The sequence below is a fragment of the Crotalus tigris genome, unplaced genomic scaffold (assembly GCF_016545835.1).
Source record: "Crotalus tigris isolate CLP2741 ecotype Arizona unplaced genomic scaffold, ASM1654583v1 scf7180000019519.529667, whole genome shotgun sequence".
Lineage (NCBI taxonomy): Eukaryota > Metazoa > Chordata > Lepidosauria > Squamata > Viperidae > Crotalus > Crotalus tigris.
In genome coordinates, this window is record NW_024097577.1 from 146,086 (window position 1) to 172,246 (window position 26,161).

Below are 26,161 nucleotides of genomic sequence, written 5' to 3' on the forward strand. Positions count from 1 at the left end.
ATAAAGCTATATCTTTATTCAAGTTTCTCAGTGCTATTTTATTATTTGCAAAACAGCATTTGCATAGTGATGATACTGGATAAACCTATTAAAACAAGTTTGGGGTAATACGACAAATGGATTCATCTGAGAAACACTGATTCACATATTTGAGAAATTATATAATAATTTTTTTAACAGGCTGACCCTGCCAGTTTGAGCTACTTGAAGAAGCAACAGGGTATCTATGAAATAGATTTTTTTCAACTATGAAAAGTTTGAGTATGTTTATTTTAGAGTATCTTTTATACTTTTTAATTTTATCATAAAATATGCATTGGAAATTTATAGATGACATTATTTTCTTAAAATATCTATTGTTCTTTTCTTTAAAAATCTGCATTAAAATGGCTTGGCCAAGATTCATTGTTTTGAATTATATTGTTTATCTTTACTGTGGAACATTTTATCTTTTAAAACTGAAGATATATTATAGAACATCTCATGTAATAGGTTCACTTAGGAAAGAGCACATATGACTTCCTTTTATTAACAACAATCCATTGTGATCCTTTCCATGTAAGAATAAAACACTGCTCAAGTCATACTCTCAAAGTCCTACTCAAATTCCACTGCTTTCTTTAAAGGATATGTTAAAACAAAAGTGAATATATACAACAGAATACCAATCTGATCTCAAACTTTCTCTGAAGATTTTGAATGTGCAGTGCTAGGACTCTATCCTGTGAGTTTTAAAAAGTGTAAATCTTCATTTTAATTTCCTCTCATTTTGTCTTTGCTATTCATTCTTTTACTTTTATTTGGAAGGAGAATTACTTGTAGCTTATAAATTCCAAAGCTGAGGGGCACCATTTATAAATAAATTACAGTGGGTTCAATCTGTTGGGGAATAAATATTTTTTCTTGATGAAATATTCATTTAGAAATACAATGAATACAGTTCATACTGTAATGAAAAATTAAAGTTAGAGCTATTATTATGAAAAATTCTTACTTGTATACAGATATCATTTGGAATATAATTAGACTAAACTCAGCAATAAGAAATAGTTTGAAGGCTAAAGATCAGCCAACATACACATAAATTATTTAGACATTTTTCACAGGAGGTATAATTCAGTTCCTCAAAGTACCGCCTTTTTTCTTGAACATAATAATTTTCATTATGCAATTGTGTGTTGTTTTTTTTAAGAATACACGTGTATGCGCGCACACAGACAAATACGATTTCTTGGTTTCTTGTGAAGGAAAAAACATACCTAGCCATGGAGCAAACATTGCATTTACCCCCAACAGAGGTACAGAGGATTATGGAGGGTTAAAAAATAAATTCAGGCTCAGTGGTTGTTGAGATCTGCTAGAGACTGGGAGGCTGGTTGCAGCTCAGTCCGGGGAACAATAGGTACCTGTATTCAACATGGACCACTGAGCAGGGACCAAGCAATCTGGGGAAAGCTTTGCCTATGCTGAGGCTTTCTCTCCGGGAGAATGCATAATGAGAGCTCCACTTTCCCGTGGAGCGGAAGCGAGGAAGGCGAGAAGGAATCCCGGCGCTTGCATGAGGAGGGGCCGACTGATCTTTAATCGTTTCTAGCCAGCCTTGACTTGGCCTGAACGTGAGGTTCTCGGTCTAGAACTCGGCGGGCAGCCTTTCCACTTGGTACTTCAGTCAGACACTATCGCCGCAGAAGAAGCAGCACATGCCGCTTCTCGCCTCTTCCAGACAGGCGCGCGCGCGCTCACGCCTCCTCCCCCCCCCCCGCTGGTCTGAGCAGGCAGCTTAAGTGTCACCGCTATAACCGAGCCCAGTGCAGCACCCGTCGCCATGGTGTGAAGAGGGGGGCTCGGGAGATGACAACAACGAAGGAGCTTCGTTCGGCTTTCAAGTTGGGGTAAGGGAGAATCTTTATTTCTCTCAGACTTTTCGGGTTCTTGAAGAGTAGGGTTTTATCCTATGCTTACCTTATTTTCAGGGTGAAGCTCTTTGCAAAGCCCGGATCGTAGGCATATGTTGTCTATGCAGAAACTGACTTGCCCCGCTTTTTCGGAGAACTCTTCGAATTCGAGTGGCTTTCTGGTTCGGCAGCCAGAATGGATTGTTTTCTTTCTTTTTTCCCCTTTCTTTTTTCAGAAGGGAGGGTATGGTCCTTGGAGCAGAGAGTGCTTACTTGTTCATTAGGGTTCAGAGTGAAAAAATGTTCCTTTCGCCCTGGCTATTCGCCCCAATTTTTACTTTTTTACACCCTTGCCTGTCCTGAGGTCAAAGACTTTTTAAAAATTAATGAACTTCCCTGCCGAGTTCAAATAATATAATATATAAGGGCTGCAGCAGAGGATGTCATGATCTCAGGGATATTTTTCACGCAGGTGTGAAGTTTAAACTTAAATATTCTTTTTCTGAGTACTTTATATTAATTGGAAGTATGCATTAGAAAAGCATAGAAAAATAGCAACTATTTAAAATATTAGCACAATGAAATGTTAACAAAACACATTGTAGTGCATAACAGAACTAGGCAGGTTTTTTTTTGAACTGCATAAATAAATAATACAGTGATTCTTCCTACATCATAGATCTGTAATGGATTATTGTAAGCAATTTCCTAAATATGTAATTCAGAGAAATCCATAACAATTGAGGAAAAAGCAGTTTGGATCATAAATTTTAAGTTATATCTTAAAAAGATGGCTAAGAAAGTTAGCAAAATAAATTGAATTACACAGTGAAACACAAAACAGCTTTAAAAGTCCAATATATACCTTTTGTTATTTATAATGATGAAATAAAAGACACAAATTATTGTCTGTTAGTTAAAAATACAGCTAGGACTAGCTACAGCGAATATTCCTTTTAAAAGTCCTAACAGATTCAGCAAAATACTAGCTGTGGTATAGAACAAGTTATTATCTTGTATTGGTTGTAAAATAAAGCAAAGGAGTCAATTTGAAACCAGTTTGTATTATGATCTGCGAGAGACATGCATTATATTCAATCACCCATTTTAAGTTTAATTTTGAGATCTTTTGTGTTATGTAATTATGCTTCTTCATGGAAAAATAATGTTGAGATTCGATTTGCTTTGAAACATTCATTTCAGCTGGAATGCATGATATTTATTCAATGTGATGCAAGGACAAGAAAATACTTTTTCCTTTTGAATCTGTTGTGATGGGTTTAGGAGGATATAATCTTTTTAATTTTTATTTTCACACCCCATAAAATTAAAGAAAGATTGCAGCTCTTTTTAGTGATTGCTTAAGTCTTTCTAAATGTTTAAAAGACTGTTTTGGGTTGCTATGGCCAGTCTGACCTCTCTGCCATTTTAGGGACTAAGGCAACCCTTTTTTACATTAATTCCATTTACCTTGATTTATGTCTAAAATTGTGACTAAATGTCTTTGTTTCCAAGTGATAAATGTGGCATGTATTAATCATTTATTAGAAGTAAACACTGCTGTCCTACTATACATTTTGTTCTGGGTTAATGGTATGGAACAAGCCACTCTCAGCAAACAACTATCTATTTTAAAGAGCCACTGAAAACTTGGCTGCAGAAGGAGGAAATTGGCATTTACTTTCTCTTTCATCGGTGTTTCGTTTCTGATATTTGATGATGAGACAGCATGTAAACTAAAACAAATGCCTAGCGTTCCATTCTCCAGCCAGATGTGTATTGGGTCAATTTTGTATATGTATTCCATAACATCCCCCACATAGTGTTTGTCTGCTATTTTATTATCACTGTATAAAAGAGATGTAAATAGAAGTATTCTTCTGATAGAGGCTCACTGTTTTATACTAGTTCATTGAATACCATCAGATTTTGTTCTTACAAAAATGTTCACCCTATTTAATGTCTCTTGCATATTAGAAAATCTCTTTCAGAAAGATTTAGTTTTTTATATGTTTTTTTCCCCCAGTACAAACTGCTTATTGAGAAAATACAGCAGGGCTTCCCCCCCCCCCCTTAGATGAAAATTACTGGTTTGACTTGTTGTTTGGGTTTTGTATGCCAGGCTAATGTAATAATGATCTCAGGCTAGCAAAGAAAATGATTTGGGAGTTTCAGATGCCTGAAAAACACATTAATGCTTAACTTTTACCTTAAAACAATTGGCTAAAATTGTAAATGTAGATGCAGCATGGTCCAGTAAAAATTTGATTTAATTAGCAAGTACACAAAGTAATATTGTTAAAGAATATATTTATTTTCTTTGACAGGAAGAAGTGCATGATTAGTCCCATTGAATTTAGGGATCCACTCTATGTCTAGATGCAAGGTATTAGCTAATGGTTTTCAAAACTGATTGCTGTCCCCCAATTGGGCATCAATTGGGAGACCAAAATAAGTAGTCTTTTAATATTGTAATAAGAGCTGTCCTGTTGAATAATGTTTTATGATTTAAGGAATGTTTTGTTTAAAGCACTTATAACCATGATATGATACTTAATTCTATTGTATATCATGTAAAATTGAAAATATTATTGAAGGTGTTTGAGATTTTAGATTATAAAGAAGAAGAAGATCAGTAGATGAAGACTTCAAAATGTTCAATATAGAAGAAGACAAATGTAGTTAATAAATGGCATGCATTAGTCTTCAGATTAACAGATTTTAGAAGTTGGATCTTTTAGAATATTATTCAGTATTAGATGAATTGAAGAAATAATGGGTTTGTTAAGGTTTATATAGGTAGAAATATGATATATGAAGCTTGAAGTGAAGAAATTTAGCCTAATCAAAACAAAGAAAAGAATCCCTCCAGCGAAAGAAAAGCTCAAGAGAGTATAAATTGCACTTTGTTCAAAGTCTGATTACAACTAAACTATAAACTTACCCCAAAAAAGCACACCATTCTATCATGTATTAATGACATTTATTTGGCAGATAGTTACCTTCAAATATATTCACAATGAAATAGTTGTAAATTAAGAGTTTAATAGAATTTTTGGTTGAAAGATTGTCATCATGAAGAAAGACGGGATATCCAAGAAATTCCTAATCACAGTCATTTCTAAATATGCAAAATGGTACATATTTGATTTGCCCTTCTGAAACCAATGCATGAGGTAAAACAACATTATAAATGTATAAATGTGTGAACTTGCAAATGAAAATATATGTACAAAATGTATGTACTAACAACAGGCATGCATAAAAAAACATGCACATGCAACACATACATATGCTGCATTAGGGAAATTGCTTACAAAGCTGCATTGACAAATATATGTATTTTAAAACAAAAATGCATAAGACTGTATATTTCTATCAGAAAGGGATGACAAAGAAAGAGAAGCAAGTTGAAAAAAAGATAAACTAAACAAATTCAAAATAGATCATTTATTCCTACTTGCGTAAACCAGTGGCTAGATAATAGGCAGTTATTTCCTGATATCAGAAACCAAGAGGAAATACTTCATAATTAACTGAAGTACATAATGCTGTTTTTAAATATGTATTGTCCCTCTTCTTGATGATATATGTACATTTTCATCTTTTGTATGTTTACTTAAAAATATTAAGTGATAGAATTCTCTATTAACTGGTGCCAGATACAGCACCATTAATTAATGTAGCAACAGAAGATGCTGTTTAAGCATTTCAGCTGTCACCTTTATATTGGATTTCATCAGTTGCACTACAAATGTATATACCACTAATTATTCTTATGTTTTGACTTTCTGTAATTTGTGAACTAAGTCTTACATTTCCCATTATCTTTTCATCTATGTAGGCTTATACTGCCTTCTGTTTCTGAAGTATAATATTAGGCATATGTGTATTTGTGAAACATGTGGAGAGTCAATTGAGTAGGAGTGTGTTAAAGCTCCTTCATTAAATGAAAGCATATTAAACATTATATCTTGTTAATTTGTTTAATACAACATTGCCAGCATCCCACGTCTGTGCTTTAGAAATGTTATAAATACTACATCTCAAATCTCTGAAGTCAGATTTATATGTAAACATGTAACTTGATGTTCAGAATGCTACCTCCCTCATTCTCTCTGATACATAGCCAAAGAAGATACAACAGAAATACTGTATTCATTCACTTTCTTAACAGAAGTGTTTTTGTTCACACTTCCAATCTGACATTCATTTTAAGCAGGGCAATCCTCTTTCCCATTGTTTTGATTGTTCTGTTTTTTCCCATCCTTCTTTTCTTCTCCAGCTATTACTTTAGGTTTGTTTTCAAAGAGTATTTTTAAATTTCAGGTTCTCCCAAGCATGTTGATACTATCTTCTCTTTTTCCTCAGTGAAGCTATTCTGGCTCCTTTTGTATTGGCACAAATTACATGATTTTATTAATGAGTTCAATTTTTGATTTCTTTGAACTTTTCAGTTCTGTATTTCTTTGGATTTTTTCTGTTTATATGGTCGTGACTTTGTATTCTGAGTGTGCATATAACAGTTCTTTGCAATTGGCTGCCAGGTTAAAACATAGAGCATGGTAATGCCCATTAAATATTAAATATTTAACTATTCTGACTTGAGAAGCCACGAAGTATGACATTTCTTCCTGTTCCTCTTAGTAGTTTTACTGCACTTTTGCTCATTTCTTCTGGAATGAGTAAGGCTCCATAAAGAAAAGATTCAGGCTAGAACACAGGCAAGAAAACAGAATAGTTGTCTCTCATCATTTTTATATAAAAGCACCTTTTTTGGATGGAACCTTGTAGGGTAGGCAAGGCAGGTTGTATGACATGTGTGAGTTCCGGCACCTTTTTTTTTTTTTAGAAAAAAAGCACTGTATAAAAGTAATTATGTACTGTACTGTCACATTACAAATCTTAGTGTTTTGAATTATTGTCCATTAATGCAAATGAGCATTGTGTTATGTCTAATGCAATGTTATTGCAAGTTATTTATGTGAAGACAATTATTGCTTCACAACTACCCAACACAGATTTCCTCCAAATCCTTCTGCTGTTGATTTCTTCCCTTTCAGCCCCATCCATAAAACAAAGCCTAGGCCTTAACTGGATGTCCTATTTTGTGTTGGACGCTAGAAAAGTGCTTTTCTATATAATCATTTCTGCAAATTGTTTCCAGTTTGAAATTCTTACTTTCTTCCTCTTGGCCAGAAAAATACTCAGCCTATGATTTCCTTTTGCATACCTTACTGTATATCTAAATTGCACTGTACAGAAATATTTGCAGTGGAGAGCAAACTCGTAGAATGTAGTGGTCTTCTTGTATTGCCCTTTGGCATACTGTTATTAATGTTTCAATTTAGAGTATTCCTCTGACTACCAGATACCCAATGACTTTCATTAAAACAAGATCTAGAAGGGGAATCATGGGAAATATTATCAATTCTTCATGAAGATCAAAGCACTGAAGTTCTGCACATATCCTTTGAAGCTTATTAAATTGAAATACATAATATTATTACCTAAGGTGACCAACTTTTTTACAACAAAAAGGAGGACACGAATAAATTGAAGAAAAAAATATTGTAAATAAAAGAAACATTGTATTTATTGCAACAATAATACAGAATACACTATAATACGATAAATGCATAATAAAAACCATTTGTAACAATAACATTTTATATTGTAATTATGCTTACATGCCTATTAATTATTTAAATGAGTACTTTTCCATTGAATGAATATTTTTTGTCAATGTATCATCTTCTAACAATATATTGGAAATATCTGAACAGAAATATCCTTCATATTGAATTTTACGCAAGTGCTGCAGCTAGAGTATCAACATTCAATGTCGATTTCTCACTTGTCCAAAAATCTACACGGCTGGATTGCGCGGGGGTGGGCGGCGGAGGCAGGTGTTGTGAGCCAGGTGCTCCAGGATGGCCATGTAGGTGCGCAGGGTGAGGTGGTGACAGCGCAGGTCAGCACTGCGTAGACCAGCAACTGGCGCAGCCCATGGAAGGTCAACTGCCCACCACGCCCCCGCCCATAGCCGCCCCGCCAGAACCGCTGCCCTGCCATGGAGAGCCGGCCCCACGGCTCGCAAAGCACCAGCCGAGCCAGCTCTGGCCCTGCAGCTGCCCCCCAGCACCACCGCCCACCTTGCGCATTCCCGTAGAGCCGGCCCCACGGCTCGCAAAGGCAAAGCACCAGCCGTGCCGGCTCTGGTCCTGCAGCCATCCCCCCAGCCGCCCCCCAGCACCACCGCCCACCCTGCACATCCCCGTAGAGCTGGCCACGCAGCTTGCAAAGGCAAAGCATCAGCCGTGCCGGCTCCGGCCCTGCAGCCACCCACTCCAGCTGTCCCCCAGCACCACCGCCCACCCTGCACATCCCCGTAGAACTGGCCCCGTGGCTCGCAAAGGCAAAGCACCAGCTGCCCCGGCTCTGGCCCTGCAGCTGCCCTTCCAGCCGCCCCCCAGTACCACTGCCCACCCTGCGCATCCCCGTAGAGCCGGCCCCGCAGCTCGCAAAGCACCAGCCGTGCTGGCTCTGGCCCTGCAGCCACTCCCCAGCCACCCCCCAGCACCACTGCCTACCCTGTGCATCCCTGTGTAGAACCGAACAGGGAAGATCAAGAGAAACTTACCGCTCCATTCTCCTCCAGCTATATGCAGAACTAAGTAGGAGATGGTGTAGTTGGGTAGCAGTGAGGGGTGCAAAGTTCCTGCAACTTGCACGTGCAAAGTTTGCCGCCTGGGTGTTTTGGCGCACTCAGCAGCAATTCCTATTGGCTTTTGAAAGCCAATGGGGGAGTAGCACAGCTCAGGCAAAAGTTGAAAAAAAAATCAAAAAATGGTTCCGGAACGCCTTCTGAGCGTTCTATGAGGAAAAGAAAGCCCTGCAGATAAGTCTTCAAATATAGAAAAAGAGGACATTTAGGAGGACATTTTCGAGGGAGGACAGAACTCACAAAAGGAGGACTGTCCTCCCAAAAGGAGGACGGTATATGGAAAAGGAGGACATTTAGAAGGACACTTTTTGAGGGAGGACAGAACTCAAAAAAGGAGGACTGTCCTCCCAAAAGGAGGACGGTTGGTCACCTTATATTACCTGACTATAGATAATATTTCCTTATTTTGAAGAACTATTTGAACTTAAGTTCCCCTTTTTGAAGTCTTTATGAATTTATATTTTTCTACCTAGTTCCTAAAATTAATTATTTGTTCCTAATCAAATATTAGTAATAATATTCCTTCTTGATACACAATGTACATTTTTTCCATTTAATATTCATTATCCATTGTCAATACAATTTTGAATCTACCATATTATATTACCTTTTTATGCATTGTACAATTAGGTTTTTAGCAAAATTATTTTTTATGACAACTTTCTTCTAGTATTTTGTGTGGTTTTTCCTCTCCTATTTCATTCATTCACACACACACACACAGACGTTTAGGGTTCTTTTTATATCTTTGTTATTTTTGTTGCCTAGCCTCACATGAACCTAAGCTATTGGTTAATTTATGGTTCAGTCAAGTGTGTAAATCCAGAAAATGATAACAACCAAGATTAAATATGTAAACATAGCTATCAAGTCAGGACCCTTTGTTAGCAAACTGATGTTTTGATGTTGAGTATAATTGGAGAGCCAAACAAGCAATCTATTTGTTGTTTCCACCCTTTCACCCTGTTTGCCTGTATTGATAGGAAAGATATGACTTTCTTCCCATTCCCTAGAAGAATAAGGTTGGAGTCAGGGATTATAGAGACCATTTGCTATAGTTATGGATTGAGAACCCGTGTTTTCTTTATTTTTTTTGAACAGTAGAGTTTATTACTTTGTGTTATTGTTATTATAGCACAGGTAATCCTCAACTCAAAAATTCATTTAGTGACTGTTTAAAGTTACAGTGGCACTGAAAAAAGTGACATATGACTATTTTTCACACTTACAACCATTGTAGCATTCCCATGGAGTCATGATCAAAATTTACACACTTGGCAACTGACTTACATTTATGATGGCTGCAGTGTCCCAGGGTCATGTGATTACCTTTCATCACCTTCTGACAAGCAAAGTCAATGGGGAAGCCAGATTCACTTAATTAACAACTGTAGTGATTCACTTAACAACTGTGGCAAGAAAGGTTGTAAAATGGGGCAAAACTCACTTAACAAATGTCTTGTTTATCATCAGAAATTTTGGACTCAATTGTGATCATAATTCGAGGACTACTTGTATCATTGTTAGCCTTCCAGATTTGTGTGTCACAAGGTGGGCAGCTGTATAAATCTTTTAAATAAAATAAATAACACTATGAAAAGGATCTATAACTATCCTGGTTGAATATATACTGTCGTTACAATTAGAAACGATATATTATGATCAGCTCTTTAGTTACATAGAACAGAGGTCCCCAACCCCCGGTCCATGGACCTGTACCCGGCCATGGCATGCCAGCAACCGGTCCGCACAAACAAGGAAAGCCCCATCCGTAGATGCAGGCTGCACACAAACCCATGTACTCTCCGGTCCATGGAAAAACTTTTCTCCATGCAATCGGTCCCTGGTGCCCAAAAGGTTGGGGACCTCTGACATAGAATATTGTAAATATGTTCAACAAACTACAGTCCTATTTTGTCTTTAAAAGACACTTATTATATAAGAAAGTCACAAACAGAACAGCCAAAGTCTTTCTTTCAGATTATTGGGCCTTGATCCTATAAACTATCATATATTGTCAAGACCTATCCTTATTTTAAAGTTAATCAGTTCAGAATCTTTTTTTTTTTTGCAGTTCAAAAGATGTAACAGGACGTCTTCCAACTAAATGTACAGTAAAAATATTATATGAATGAGAACCCTGGACTGAGATGAGAATATAAAGAACAAGATTGAATATTCTGGTATGTTTTCTCTATAATCTTCTTGTGAAAGTTTTATGTAAGTTTTTATTTAGTTCTGTCAGTGTTTATTTATTTTTATCCTATATTTATTATTTTTATAAACAACTCAAGACAGCCAACATATGTAATATTCCCCCTTCCTCCTTCCCTCCCCCCACCAACCCTGTGAGGTGGGTTAGGCTGAGAGAATGACAGGCCAGCTGACTTTCATTCCTAAAGCAGGACTAGAACTCACAATCTCCTGGTTTCTAGGTCAGCATCTTAACCACTACTCCAAACTAGCTCTAGATGTTAATCTAGTTTAGAAGTTAACAAGGATAATTAAAACACATTTCTAATTTTCATAGGCTTGGTTCATTCTAACATGTCTCCCATATCCCCTTATCTAATTTACAGATTTAGAAGAGAAACTTCTAATTCTCTAATTCTTGTAATAAAACATTAACTGTAGGTGCAAGTGAGTACAGATGTGTTGTAATATTTGGGTCACATCAAATGTAAACTTCTCTTTAGGGTTAGTGCTTCTTTGGCATGAAGATTTACAATATGACTACTAGGCTCTTGCTTGCCAGTAGTAACTGTAGTGGCTGCTCAAGAGAAGAGAAGGGAAGAACATATAGTTGTTCCATTCTGTAACCAAGATTTTCCCATCATGGAGTCAAAGATGTAGTCTGAAATATTAATAAGTAAATTAACATCACAGCAGGAGTAGATAGGGGTGAATGATTTAGTTAGATTCTTATGTCTGTTATGCTTACATATATTATCTGTAAGATCAGAAATAGATGGGGAACTCATCAAATTTGCAGACGACACCAAGCTGGCAGGAATAGCCAACACTCCAGAAGACAGGCTTCAGATACAGAAGGATCTGGACAGACTTGAACACTGGGCACTAACTAACAAAATGAAATTCAATGGTGAAAAAAGCAATGTTCTACATTTAGTCAAGAAAAACCAAATGCACAAGTACAGCATAGGTGGCACCATGCTCAATAGTATTAACTGTGAGAGGGACCTCGGAGTCCTAGTAGACAATCACTTAAATATGAGCCAGCAGTGTGCTGCAGCTGCCAAAAAGGCCAACACAGTGCTAGGCTGCATTAACAGAGGGATAGAATCAAGATCACGTGAAGTATTAATACCACTCTTCAATGCCTTGGTAAGGCCACACTTGGAATACTGCATCCAGTTTTGGTTACCACGATGTAAAAAAGATGTTGAGACTCTAGAAAGAGTACAGAGAAGAGCAACAAAGATGATTAGGGGACTGGAGGCTAAAACATATAAGGAACGGTTGCTAGAATTGGGTATGTCTAGTTTAACGAAGAGAAGGCAAGGGGGGACATGATAGCAGTATTCCAATATCTCAGGGGCTGCCATAAAGAAGAGGGAATTAAGCTATTTTCCAAAGCACCTGAAGGCAGGACAAGAAGCAACGGGTGGAAACTAATCAAGGAGAGAAGCAACCTAGAACTAAGGAGAAACTTCCTGACAGTGAGAACAATTAATCAGTGGAACAGCTTGCCTCCAAAAGCAGTAAATGCTCCAACACTGGAAGTTTTTAAGAAGAGACTGGACAGCCATTTGTCCGAAATGGTGTAGGGTTTCCTGCCCGAGCAGGGGGTTGGACTAGATGACCTCCAAGGTCCCTTCCAACTTTACTATTATTATTATTATTATTATTACTAAAATGTTCTTTCTCAGAAAATAATGCATTGTATTTTCTTTGAAAATCAAGAATCTGATACCTCTTTTGAGCAAAAATTATGTTAAAATATATACAAATGCAAAATCAGGACAATAAATATTCCTTTCTGTTCTGTGCTATTTTGGTATACTTATAATATTGTGTCCAGTTCTGGGCCATATTTTAGGAAGAACATGGACAAACATGCAAAGAAAAATAGCGAAGATGATAAGGGGCCTCAAAAGAAAAAATACAACAAATTATTGAAGATGTTGGATAGGCTTAGCAGGAAAAAAGAAGTATATATATTAGCTATTAAACATTGTCACGAAGAAGTTCAAAGTTGCTCCAGATGGTAGGATAAGTTACAGTGGGTTTAAGTGATAAAGAAATTTTGATTGGACATCAGAAACAAATTTCTAACAGTAATAGTTATTTAACAATGGAACAAATTGCTCTGTGAAATTGTAGATTCTCATTTACTTGAAATATTTAAACAGAGTATAAATGGCCAACTGTTAAAGATGCTGTAATAGTGAATTTTTGCACTAGCCAGGGATTGGTATAGTTGATCTCACAGGCAACCTCTAAACCTTATATTATTTGATTGTTTAGAGGCAAATTTGATGTAGTAGCATTCATACAATTAGTACTTGCATGAATGTTGAAAATTCAGTTACAGGCATTTTGCCAGTTGATTACTAACGGTAGTATTTAACCCAAACATCAGTTACATATTAGATGTGGCGAAGCTAATTATGCAGAAGATCATAGTCCTTAAACATGTACTGGGAGATGAACAGCTAAGTGATGACAGAAGAGAGAAGATCTCAACGTTTTAGCAAAATATGTTAAGTTACAGGAGATAACTCAAGTCGTTGCTTAGTCTACTCCAGTGGTTCTCAACCTGTGGGTCGGGACCCCATTTGGGGTCGAACGACCATTTCACGGGGGTCGCCAAACAAGGCTGTCCGCCATTTTTTCCCCCTTTTCTTTTTGCCATGCCCCTGGCACCCGGTGATGTATAAGTGGTTGGGGGTCACCACAACATGGGGAACTGTATTATGGGGTCGCGACATTAGAAAGGTTGAGAACCACTGGTCTACTCCATAACTACCATTAATATTTTGCTAGTAGTATAAAGTATTTAGTGACAGATTTTATTTTTCTGGGCTCAAAGAACACCTCAGATGGGGACTGCAGCCAAGAAATTAAAAGACGCTTGCTCCTGGGGAGGAAAGCTATGGCAAATCTAGACAGCATACTAAAAAGCAGAGACATCACCCTGCCAACAAAAGTGCGTATAGTCCAGGCCATGGTTTTTCCAGTTGCAATGTATGGCTGTGAAAGTTGGACCATAAGAAAGGCTGAGCGCAAAAGAATTGAGGCCTTTGAACTATGGTGCTTGAGAAGACTCCTGCGAGTCCCTTGGACTGCAAGGCGTTCAAACCGGTCAGTCCTAGAAGAGATCAACCCCGACTGCTCTTGAGAAGGCCAGATCCTGAAGTTGAAACTCAAATACTTTGGCCACCTAATGAGAAGGAAGGACTCACTGGAAAAGCGCCTAATGCTGGGAAAGATTGAGGGCAATAGAAGAATGGAACGACAGAGAATGAGATGGCTGGATGGAGTCACTGAAGCAGTAGGTGTGAACTTAAATGGACTCCAGAAGATGGTAGAGGACAGGAAGACCTGGAGGAACGTTATCCATGGGATCGCAATGGGTCGGACATGACTTCGCAATTAACAACAACAACAACAAATAAAGTATTAGTAAGAAACTAAATTGCAATTAATGTAGCTTATTCCATAGCTTTCTGTCATGACACAATTTTAACCTGATTAATTCTTAATGTAATGTTTCCTAGAAGAGGTGTAAAGTTGGGTCTCAAATTTGGTAACTATAAGATAGTGCCTTAGAACAGAGGTCCCCAACCTTTTGGGCACCAGGGACCGGTTGCATGGAGAAAAGTTTTTCCACGAACCGGAGAGCGTGTGGTTTTATGTGCTGCCTGCATCCCGCGGATGGGGCTTTGCTTGTTTGTGCGGACCAGTTGCTGGCATGCCACGGCCTGGTACTGGTCCATGGACTGGGGGTTGGGGACCCTTGCCTTAGAAATTAACAAAATCAACCATTAGTAGACCTTAAGGACAACATTAAAAAGGGTAGCTGAAAAAAGTGGAAAATATTTGCTATCACAGCAAACATTATCTTTATACAAGTTGGTCATATTGATGTCTGGAAAAACAGATTTTTCATTCAAATGAATGAAATACTATGTTTCTACTTGAAAAAATCAGAATTGTGGCATATGTTCAAATTACATTCCTTATTATGGGTCACCTTTAGGGTTACAGATAAGAGGCACTATTTTTCAGTGCTTCCGTTTTTTCCTAGGTGAGAGATTTAATCAGTGATGAGAGAGAGTGGGATGCTGCAGATTTTGATTAACCTTAGCTGTTCAATATTTATATGAAACTATTAGGAGAAATCATCCATTAATTTAGGATGAGATGTTAACATATGCTATTGATATAATTCCACACCCAGATAAACCTAATATGCATTGGAGAATTTGACCACATTTTTAAAGATTTGTGTGTGTGGGGGGGGTGCTGAATGGAAGAAGCTGAAATTGAACTCTTGCAAGGCTGGGATGCTATCCGAAAATGCCTAACTGTCAGTCAGCTCCTATACTGATTCTGAATGAAGTTGTTGAATTTAGATTTTGGAAAAGTTTCTGAATGCAATTCCAAGAGTTGTTTTTAACTTACAAAGCCATGGCTCCTAAACTGTGCTATGGTATTCTGACACCCACAGCAAACTCATAGGAGTGCCGCAGAATATTTTAGTATTGAATAAATAGAAATATTAGAGTTGACTGTGATGCCCCAGGATGCCCTAGCAATGAAAAAGTCGCTGAGATGTTAAGGAAACCAGGAACGTTTGGGAATCTCTGTTATAATGGATAGCATGCTTGTCTCTCAGGTATTTCCAGGAATGATTGCTTCAAGTAGAACTGACCCATCCCATTAACTTATACTAGGAAGGCCTCTTTGCATTCAAATAGTTAATGGGGCAGAGAAAGTCATGTTTCCCCACTGCTGTCTTTTTTATTTGTAATACCTTGCCCACAGAAGCTTGGTACATGCCCACTTTGTGGGCTTTCAGGAACAGCATAATGGGACTGGAGGTTAAAACATATAAGGAAAGGTTGATGGAATTGGGTATGTCTAGTTTAATGAAGAGAAGGACGAGGGGGGACATGATAGCAGTGTTCCAATATCTCAGGGGCTGCCACAAAGAAGAGGGAGTCAAGCTATTTTCCAAAGTGCCTGAAGGCAGGACAAGAAGCAACGGATGGAAACTAATCAAGGAGAGAAGAAACCTAGAACTAAGGAGAAACTTCCTGACAGTTAGAACAATTAACCAGTGGAACAACCTGCTTCAACACTGGAAGTTTTTAAGAAGAAACTGGACAGTCATTTGTCCAAAATAATAATAATAATAATAACAACAACAACAACAACAACAACAACAACAACAGTGCATTGGAAGATCTGCAAGAAATATCATTTGCCTGTAAGCAAAAACTGGTTGGATCATAAAATAGAAAAAGTCATAGAAAATGATAAAATTAAACTGCTCTGGGACTTTAGAATTCAAACAGACAAGCACCTGCAACATAACACCCCAGACTTAACAATTGTCGATAAGAAAGACAAAAAAGTCTAGATAGTGGACGTGGCAGTGCCTGGAGATAGCAGAATAGAAGAGAAAGAACTGGAGAAGATAACAAAATACAAAGACCTACAAATAGAAATAGAAAGACTGTGGCAAAAGCAAGCAAGGGTAGTACCAATAGTAATAGGCTCCTTGGGTGCAATGCCAAAACAACTGGAGCATCACTTGAACACCATTGGCATTGACAAATTCGCTATTAATCAATTGCAAAAGTAGCCTTACTAGGAACTGCTTCCATCCTGCAACAATATCTGTAATACCATCAAACATCCACATCTGCCTATCCCAGGCCCTGGGTAAGGACTCGATAGGTAGACAAAATGCCAAATCCAGTCTGAACATCTGGCTGACTGTACAATGATCCATAATAATGATAATAATAATAATGATGATGATGATGATAATGATGATAATAAAGTTGGAAGGGACCTTGGAGGTCATAATAATAATAAAGTTGGAACGGACCTTGGAGATCATCTAGTCCAACCCCCTGCTCAGGCAGGAAACCCTATACCATTTCAGACAAATAGCTGTCCAGACTCTTCTTAAAAACTTCCAGTGTTGGAGCATTCACCACTTCTGGAGGCAGGTTGTTCCACTGGTTAATTGTTCTAACTGTCAGGAAGATATAGGGTTACCTGCCTGAGCAGGGGGTTGGACTAGATGACCTCCAAGGTCCGTTCCAACTTTTTATTATTATTATTATTATTATTATTATTATTATTATTATTATTATTATGATCATCGCACAGTCAGCCAGATGTTCAGACTGGATTTGGCATTTTGTCTACCTATCGAGTCCTTACCCAGGACCTGGGATAGGCAGATATGGATGTTTGATGGTATTACAGATATCGTCGCAGGATGGAAGCAGTTCCTAATAAGGCTGCCTTTTGCAATTGACTAATAGCGAATTTGTCAATGCCAATGGTGTTCAAGTGGTGCTCCAGTTGTTTTGGGATTGCACCCAAGGAGCCTATGACTATTGGTACTACCCTTGCTTGCTTTTGCCACAGTCTTTCTATTTCTATTTGTAGGTCTTTGTATTTTGTTATCTTCTCCAGTTCTTTCTCTTCTATTCTGTTGTCTCCAGGCACTGCCACGTCCACTATCCAGACTTTTTTGTCTTTCTTATCGACAATTGTTAAGTCTGGGGTGTTTTGTTGCAGGTGCTTATTATTATTATTATTATTATTATTATTATTATTATTATTATTATTATTATTATGGGTATTTGTCATCATTAGATTTAGGTTGAGTGTCAGCTTTTGTTGTTAATATAATAATATCAAGAGAATATGTTTTACAACTTCATTATTTTAAAGTTTAATTTGTAAACTGTTGGGAGTTACATTAGAATAAAGTAGTATATATTGGTGGTAAATAAATATATCCAGCTCTTTGATGTCATTTTATGTTTTGACTGTACCAGATATTTGATATTATTGTTAGTGTTGCATATTTTAGGTGAACCTTTTCTTTATTTTTAATTTTGTATTTTTATTAAAAATATTTTAAGTTCCTAAAATATATTGTCACGTATTTAGTTTCTAGGACATTTTTTTTAAAATAGAAATTTGTGTTTGATTTTGTAAGAACACTTCTTACTATCAGACCTCATCTTTCCTCCTCATCTTCTGAAAGAATTTACATTATTTTCTTTACATTAAGAATTACTCAGTAATATCTACAAAACAATTTTGTATTTCATAGCAAATAATTTTCCTTCTAACACATATACTGACTGTTAAGAAAGTTCTTTTTCCAAAGAAGAGGAGTTTCAGAGACTTTTTTAGGGTTGTGATAAGTGAAGATAATAAAGTCTCCAGTATACACGAACATGTTATAAGCAGTAGACTTGTATTTAATGATGTTGACATTAGGAATAAAATATTCTGATATGGCTAATTTTCCTACTCTTTATTTCTTCCCATCAGTTCCCTCTCCCCATCCTTGGTTATGTACATTTCTTTCTGATCGTTCCCAACCATCTTGCATCAGACCCCTGAACTGCTCAAAACTATGGGATCAATAGCAGGTTCTCCTTTCTTGATCTAATTGGTCAAGCTGGTATTGGTTAAAGTATATGGCCTATAAGACCAGTCTCAAGGGTCTTTACTCAGCTGATCCATGTGGGGAGTGAACCAACACATTAACAACTGAGCTCTTGAATGACTTGATAATTTCTGTGCAATTTCTGATAGTCATGAGAATTTACATACAAGATGAATATGAGCCACCAAATGAGATGAAGCAAGTGCTGCCCTGCCTGAGATGAGAGGTAAGGACACAATAAGAGGTAAACATTAGGTCTGAAAAAAAAAATCAATTTCCCACAGCATTATGTTTGGAAAGCAGCTGTTTTGATAAGCCAGCATAATTCCTAGAGTCCCTGGTCAGAGACTTTGAAATAAGAATCAGTGACAAACCCCAGGACTGTCCTGAATGCTGGGTGTGATAGTTTCTATAGCAACAGAAGCTGAAGATGTCAAAGAATAACTGAGAAACTTACATATTTAACTACTGGATGCTAAGTTTATCTTGAAAATATTTTGGACTTATTTTTTTACCTGTTCAGTTTCCTTTTTTGAAAAGTTATCAAAAAAGTAGTAGCAACAACATATGGAAATAATCAAACATGCTGGTGCTGTTAACATTGCTCACAAGTGCTTCTATTTTCTAAAACGTAGTATAATTAAATTATACAAAGTATAGTTTTGTATACTTTTAGCAGTAAAAGAAAGAATATTGGAGAATTTTCTCCTCTTCAGATGTAGGGATATCAGTTTAATAGTTGTGATACAAAGTGAGCTGTGTCTGTTAAAGGGCTTGACAAATTCTGATAGACCAGTCACTATCAAGTTGTGTTTAAGCTATAGGATTGCATTGAGTTAACATTTACTATACTTCATATTATGATTTTAGAGGCACCAATACAACTTAAAGCATTAAAATATCCAAATATGATCAATAGTACCTGTCCTAAAACAAAAAGTGATTTCAATTCCAAAATGAGAAGAACAACAAATAAATTGATTTTTACAGTTCTAAAATCACTTATGGCAAATCTGTAGTAATTAAAATTTATTCTAATGAAAATATATATGCATGAATAGCAAGCCAGCAATTAACAAAAGAGGGTGATATCTTAACTTTATAGCCTCTCCCATATGCAGGGCCTGAGAAAGTTTGGATTGTGAAGATCAAGTTCAGCACTTTGAGTTAAATCTATAAAGCTACCCCCCCAAAGTGTCTATATGTTCAAATGAATAGCATATGTACTGTGAGAGCTCTCTCTCCTCCCCCCCCAACAAAAAAAAACAGTATGACTAGTTCTGAACTATTCTTATAGGCTATAAGAATATAGGCTATTCTTACAGGACAAGTAATAAGTCACTGCGTGTGGCAAAGAAAAAAAATAATGACATATGCACACACCCACAAGCACCCTCCCATACACAGATACAGACAATTCTTCCATTGTCCTCAGAGTAAGGTGCGTATATCTAGAATATTTTTTTTTTTTGTATTTCACATACCAGTTGCCCACATTCAATTAAACTACAAGCATATTCCTGATGGTATGGTCATATGCTAGGGATGGCTAGTCAACCATATCAGCTGCTTTACAGTGTGGTTTCACTTCAGAGCCCCTCTTATCTCTAAATATTTAGATTTGGGAGTTCCTGTCAAACTAGTTTTTATAATTAAAGTTTAAAAAATACTATGATGGTTTTTAGTGAACGTATATATAAACTTTTACACTGAACTTCGGAAATCTTTTGGAACTGATATGTTTATTACTTAAATAGAAGTCTGTCACCTTTTGAAATAGCCTTTTGAAAATGACAAGACATTTTTCCTTTTTAACAAAAATATATGTTCAGTTTTAAGCAAATAATGTATAGGTCAATAGTCATTCCTTCTTTTTAGATTTCTTGCAAACACCTGGTTGGTCACCGCTAAAGGCAAAATACTTATTCATGTATTATGAAATATAAATTTATATCCTTTCTTTTTTGTCATTTCCTACAATTAATATTATTTTACCTAGTTCCAGATAAATATATTTACTGTTGAGACTAGATCAGATTGCTACCTTCCATTTTCGAAGGCCTTTGACTATGACTTTCAATTGCATATAACTTTTATGATTTTAGAGTTTAGAAAACATCAAACTACTCTTTTTGAGCAACCAAGAGGTGAGACTTGCATTATCGTACTTATCATCTCTCATCTCAGCATTTTGAAACAGCTATTTTTTTTCTCAGTCTTATTTCCTTCGAGCATACATGTTCCCAGGACTTTTTTTTTCATAGAACGCCCAGAACAGAGTTCCAGCACTTTTTTTGATTGGAACCTTGTAGGGTAGGCAAGGCGGATTGTATGATGTCTGTGAGTTCCGGCACCTTTTTTTTTTTTTTTTAAAGAAAAAAAGCACTGCATGTTCCTATGTAGCTAATTGCTTCATTCACATTTCTGTGGGCTTGTTATAGTTTTTATGAGTTTTCATCAACCTTTGTAACCAAAATACATTCAAATCCATTTCTCTATTTATAAATTCTCAAATATCAGAGCTGACACATTTCAGGAGTGTGGCAGTGAAAAAGAGTTTTCTGTCTTTGATTCACAAGCCCTTCATATGTTCATAATATGAACATGTGCTTATTAATAATTTTGCTTTACATAGTGCATAACATTTTCACTTTATGGATTTTATCTTTTTTATCTATGTAAATATATTTTATGTGGGTAAACCAAATATAAACCAGTACATAATATGAATATGTGCTTATGAATACTTTTGGTTTATACAATGCATAACAGTATATTTTCACTTTGTGGATTTCATCTTTTTTATCTATATAGACACATTTTAAGAAGGTAAACCAAATAGAAACCAGATTCTTGCAATATCTTAAAATTATTTCTGAAGTGAGTTCATAACCTGACATGGAGCCCATTCAAAATAATATGAAAGATAGTAGTTCTGTTCTCTGCGCTTGGTTTTTTCTTGCAGATGTTTTATTACCTGACAAGGTAACATCTTCAGTGCTCAATGTTTCAGTGTTCAGGGGCACAAAAATGCTGCTACTTGAGTAACAAAACATCTGCAAGCAAACAACCAAGCTCAGAGAACAGCAAGGATTCTACTGTTCAACCATGAACCACATATATTCTCTTCTAAAGATGGAAGTACTATAAAAAAAACTCAGAAAGGATTATTAGGCCATTGATTAGAACTGAATTCTAAATTAAAACATCAATGATAAATAGCTGTCATCAGCCTTTGCTTGAATACATTTAATGGGAGGGCAGCTCACTACTCAAGGTAATTAGTTTCATGGCCAAATTCATGTATTGTTAGAAATTATTTTTAATATTTAACTGGAATCTGCCATATTGTAATTTGATACAGTATTTTTGCAGATGACCTTTAAGTCTTTTGAGATGACAAGAGGTCTTACTCTTCTTCTGTGACATTCTGTGCTCTACAGGCTTTGGTTGTCAACAGTCTGCTTACTGTGGTTAATCTGTTGCAGGTCTGCCATGTCCTTTTCTGCTACTGAATACTAAGCCTCCTCTGCTAGTTTTGTTGGACACCTCCCTGACACAGCTTCATATTTTTTGTTCTCCCTTTTCCACACACAAAGCCCTTGACCCAGCTCAATAAATTTTGAAGTTCATATGGACTGATGGTTTTCTTTAAAAAACCTCTTATGAGGACTATTCCTTGTTGATGCAGAAGATAAAGCTAGCTTCCTTCCTTCCTTCCTTCCTTCCTTCCTTCCTTCCTTCCTTCCTTCCTTCCTTCCTTCCTTCCTTCCTTCCTCTTCAGGGGTTTCTCCCTCTATCCTTATCATTCCCTCCCAATTGTGACAAATAAGAAACAGTCCTCTAATGTATGCCCAAAGTGTTCAAATTATTCAGAGTTTGGAATTGTGCAAGTCTTGGATGTATCCTCACTCTCTTAGGTGCTTCCCGTTTCTTTTTTCTTTGATTTTGTCTTTAATCAGTTAATTACACAGAACAAACAAAACAAAACAGAAAATAAAAAGTATTGTGTATATATGCTGTATGTATAAGACTCATGTATAGTTTTACAGAGTTTCAATAAAGAATGACTATATTTGATTATATCTGTAGCCAACATCCCAGAAAACAAACTCAGGATTCAAAAAGATCTTGACAAAGTTGAACAATGGGCCCTATCCAACAAAATGAGTCTTACATTTAGGCAGAAAAAACCAAAGATACAAATACAGATTGGGTGATACATGGCTTAAAAACAGCAACTGTGAGAGGGACCTTGGAGTCCTAGTGGACGATTACTTGACTATGATCTAGCAGCATGTAGTAGCAACCAAAAAAGCTAATACGATCCTGGGTTGTATAAACAGAGGCATAAAATCAAGATCATGCAAAGTATTATTACCGCTTTATAAAACCCTAGTAAGACCAAACCTGGAATACTGCAGCCAATTTTGGTCACCATATCACAAAAAAAGATGTTGAGAGTTTGGAAAAAATTCAGAGAAGAGCTACTAAGATGATCAAAGGCCTGGGGACTAAAACATACAAAGAACGGCTATAGGACTTGGGTTTGGCTAGTCTAAAGAAAAGAAGAAATAAAGGACACATGATACCAGGGTTCCAGTATCTGAGGGGCTCCACAAGGCAGAGGGGGCCAGGTTGTTCACCAAAGCACCACAGGGAAGGATGAGAAACTGGTTGAAAACTGATCAAAGAGAGAAGCAACCTGGAATTAAGGAGAAACTTCTTGAGAGTGAGGACAATCAACCAGTGTAACTACTTATCCCCAGATATCGTGGGTGCTCCATCACTGGAGATTTTCAAGAGGAGACTGGACATTCACCTGTCTGAGACAGTATAGGTTCTCCTGCTTAAGCAGGGAGCTAGACTAGAAGACCTCCAAGGTCCCTTCCATATTCTATTCTATTCTATTCTATTCTATTCTATTCTATTCTATTCTATTCTATTCTATTCTAAATATATAGTCTATATCTGTGAACAATTTGTTTAATTTCCATAGATATGTAGTTCAAAAGAACATAACATTAAAGTATTAAAATATTCAATTCAAATAAATAAATGAAATATTAATTATAGTAATAAATATTGAGTGGTTTTTTCCTAGAATATAATGATTTTAAGACATTGCAACAACATGCATTTGAATGAATATTTGAATGAAATGTTATTGTATCACCAACAAACAGTTCACTTTTCTATACAAAATCCAAGAATTTCTTTTGTCTCCTAACTACATAACTTTGCATTTGAATGAATTAAAATGATTATTTTCAGCAAAGTTCTCTAACTTTCAGGATGTCTTAAAATAGTGTTTTAGTATTGTATTTCCTTTCTTTGAAGCTCCTCACCATTTGCGGAGTAAGCAAAGGAATATATGCAACATTTCATCCTGGGCATCATATGACATAAGATACTGGCCTAAATAAATTTTGATTTAGCTTTTAGGAATACAGTTAACATATAACGGGTGGGCTCATTTGTCATTATTGTTAACATTGACTAACAGAAATACTAAGAATTTAATTTAAGATCTTCATTGACCAAGACATGCCTATTTTCAATGAGCATCTCTCTTTCCCAGTATTGTTGTGTTCAGACTTAATTATGTTTTTAAAAAAGATATGAGTGAAAGTATAAAAAGCAGTAAAAGCAGTCCATTATTTTGATAGCAGGACCTGACTTTCACTTTTCTTTTATATCCTAATATAATTATTAGGTCTGCACAAATACAGACATACAGTCCACCAAGGAGCCTTGTGTGGCCTGCCATTGTTTCTTAAAAAGTAATCAATTAGCTGCTGCCACCCAGAAATTAGCATTGCCAAATATCCTCAAACCTCACCATGGCTGCCAGCATCAGTGCTGCCACTGCTCTGCTAGCTGCCAAACAGCTGATCAGTGTGCCTGGTGTATACCAAGGGTTTAAATATATCAATATGGCTTTTTCCTTTGTACAGTTGTAGAGGGTAATTGTATATATGAATACAGTATCAGGGACCAAGATGGTATTAGTGTTATACTTGTACAGTCTAATAATCCAGCATGTTTCCACAATCCTTATCCATTCCAGACTTGAGAACAATAGCCGGAAATAAATAACTTTGGCACAATTTCAGAAACTATATATACTGATATATGTATGGATGGTGCTTACTTTGATTACATTAAGAATTCATACCGTGAAACTTATCTCTATTAGCACATGGGAAGTATTCTGGGTCTGGCTCTGAAAATGGATTTTATGATTTGACTCAAATTAATTTATATACATAGTAATTGTCTACCTGAAGGCAGAACAAGAAGCAATGGATGGAAATTAATCAAAGAGAGAAGCAACCTAGAACTAAGGAGAAATTTCTTGACACTTAGAACAATTGATCAGTGGAACAACCTGCCTCCAGAACTTGTGAATGTTCCAACACTGGAAGTTTTTAAGAAGAGACTGTCTGAAATGGTATAGGGTTTCCTGCCTGAACAGGGGGTTGGAACAAGGTCCCTTCCTACTCTATTGTTATTGTTGTTGTTGTTGCTGTTGCTGTTATCATTACAGGATGTGCTTGTTTGGGAAAAAAAATCTACAAATAATAAAAACATTTTTAAGAAACATCCAGATACTCAGGGTTCATTCAATATTTAGTAATATTGTACATTTGCCTACAGAAGGTACTAGAATCAAACTCTCTCTGGTAGGACTAGAGAAAGATTTCTTTTTAGAAGCCTTGAAACTGTCAGTGCCGATCAGCACGGATAGTATTGGATTAGACAGGTATCTAGTTTAACTGAATAAAAAGTAGTTTCCATGATGTCTTATTTAGCAAAACTATACGATGCTCACAAGTTTGAGATGCCCTTGTGAATGTTTGGCAGGAGGCAAAGGGGGAAAGTGGTGAAATGGATGTCATGATGCAAATTTATATGCCAATCATCTTGCAAGATTGAATTCTGAAATAAGGATGTATGAATTAGGGAATGCATGCATACATGTATTTAAAAAGAGTTGTGAGAAGGATGTAAGGAATCTCAAACTGAGATAATTGAATATCATAGCTGGCACTAATTGTACAAGAAAGAAATCAAATTCCTATTTAGAATTTGGAGGCGTTCATGATACAATAGGTTTCTAGTTTCCCAAGCAAATATTCCCATATGTTAAGGAAAGGACGAAATAAAATAGTAATTCTGCATTGACATATCAAGTTATATTCATAATGTATTGTTCTTGACTGCTGTTGTTTTGGTAGAATAACGAATAGATTGGATTAGTGTACAGTTTTATTATTATTCATATATTATCTGGAATATATGCCCAGATTTTCACATTTTAAATTTGCATGTACATAATCATCCACATACTAAATTTGAAAAATAGCATAGAATACTTTATGATGATTTATTTATTTTTCCCTATGGAAAAATGTACTTATGATTGCTAATTATTTAAAGCATTCTCATTCTTCAGTCACAAAGTTTCTCAGAAAATCTTAAAAATTAATGAGTCACAGTAATTAATAGTTACAATCAGTGCCATATATATATATATATATATATATATATATATATATATATATATATATAAATTACATTAAAAATTGAAGAATTGAAGAATGTATATATATTCTTAATGGTTGTAAAAATACGAATCCCGGGCATATTTGTTTTCAATGATGCAATCCTCGATCTCCAGGCAGGTTATAAACTAGTTATTTATTGTGATAATAGGGTGATAGTAGGCAGGGATGGTATACAAGTAGGCAGGCCAGGACAGGTGAGAAATTGGACGATTGGCAAGTCAGGAGAGGAGAAAAATTGGAGGAGGGAGATGGCATAGGAACTGGCAATGGAATGCAAAAATGGCAGGCAGACCAG

General features: G+C 36.3%; 1 long non-coding RNA gene across 7 annotated transcripts in view; it reads left to right on the forward strand.

Annotated features, from left to right (window-relative positions):
* Positions 1-558: 558 nt before the first annotated feature.
* The window catches only part of LOC120316924, a 106,750-nt gene continuing 81,147 nt past the window's right edge, over positions 559-26,161 (forward strand). For 2 of the 7 annotated variants that reach the window (XR_005559091.1, XR_005559094.1), the window contains exons 1-2: positions 559-1,892; positions 10,697-10,805. This is a non-coding gene — a long non-coding RNA (uncharacterized LOC120316924). Of the gene's footprint in view, positions 1,893-10,029; positions 10,174-10,696; positions 10,806-18,444; positions 18,522-26,161 lie in introns of those variants that run through there. The other 5 variants (XR_005559090.1, XR_005559093.1, XR_005559089.1 and 2 more) reach the window with 5 other exon arrangements.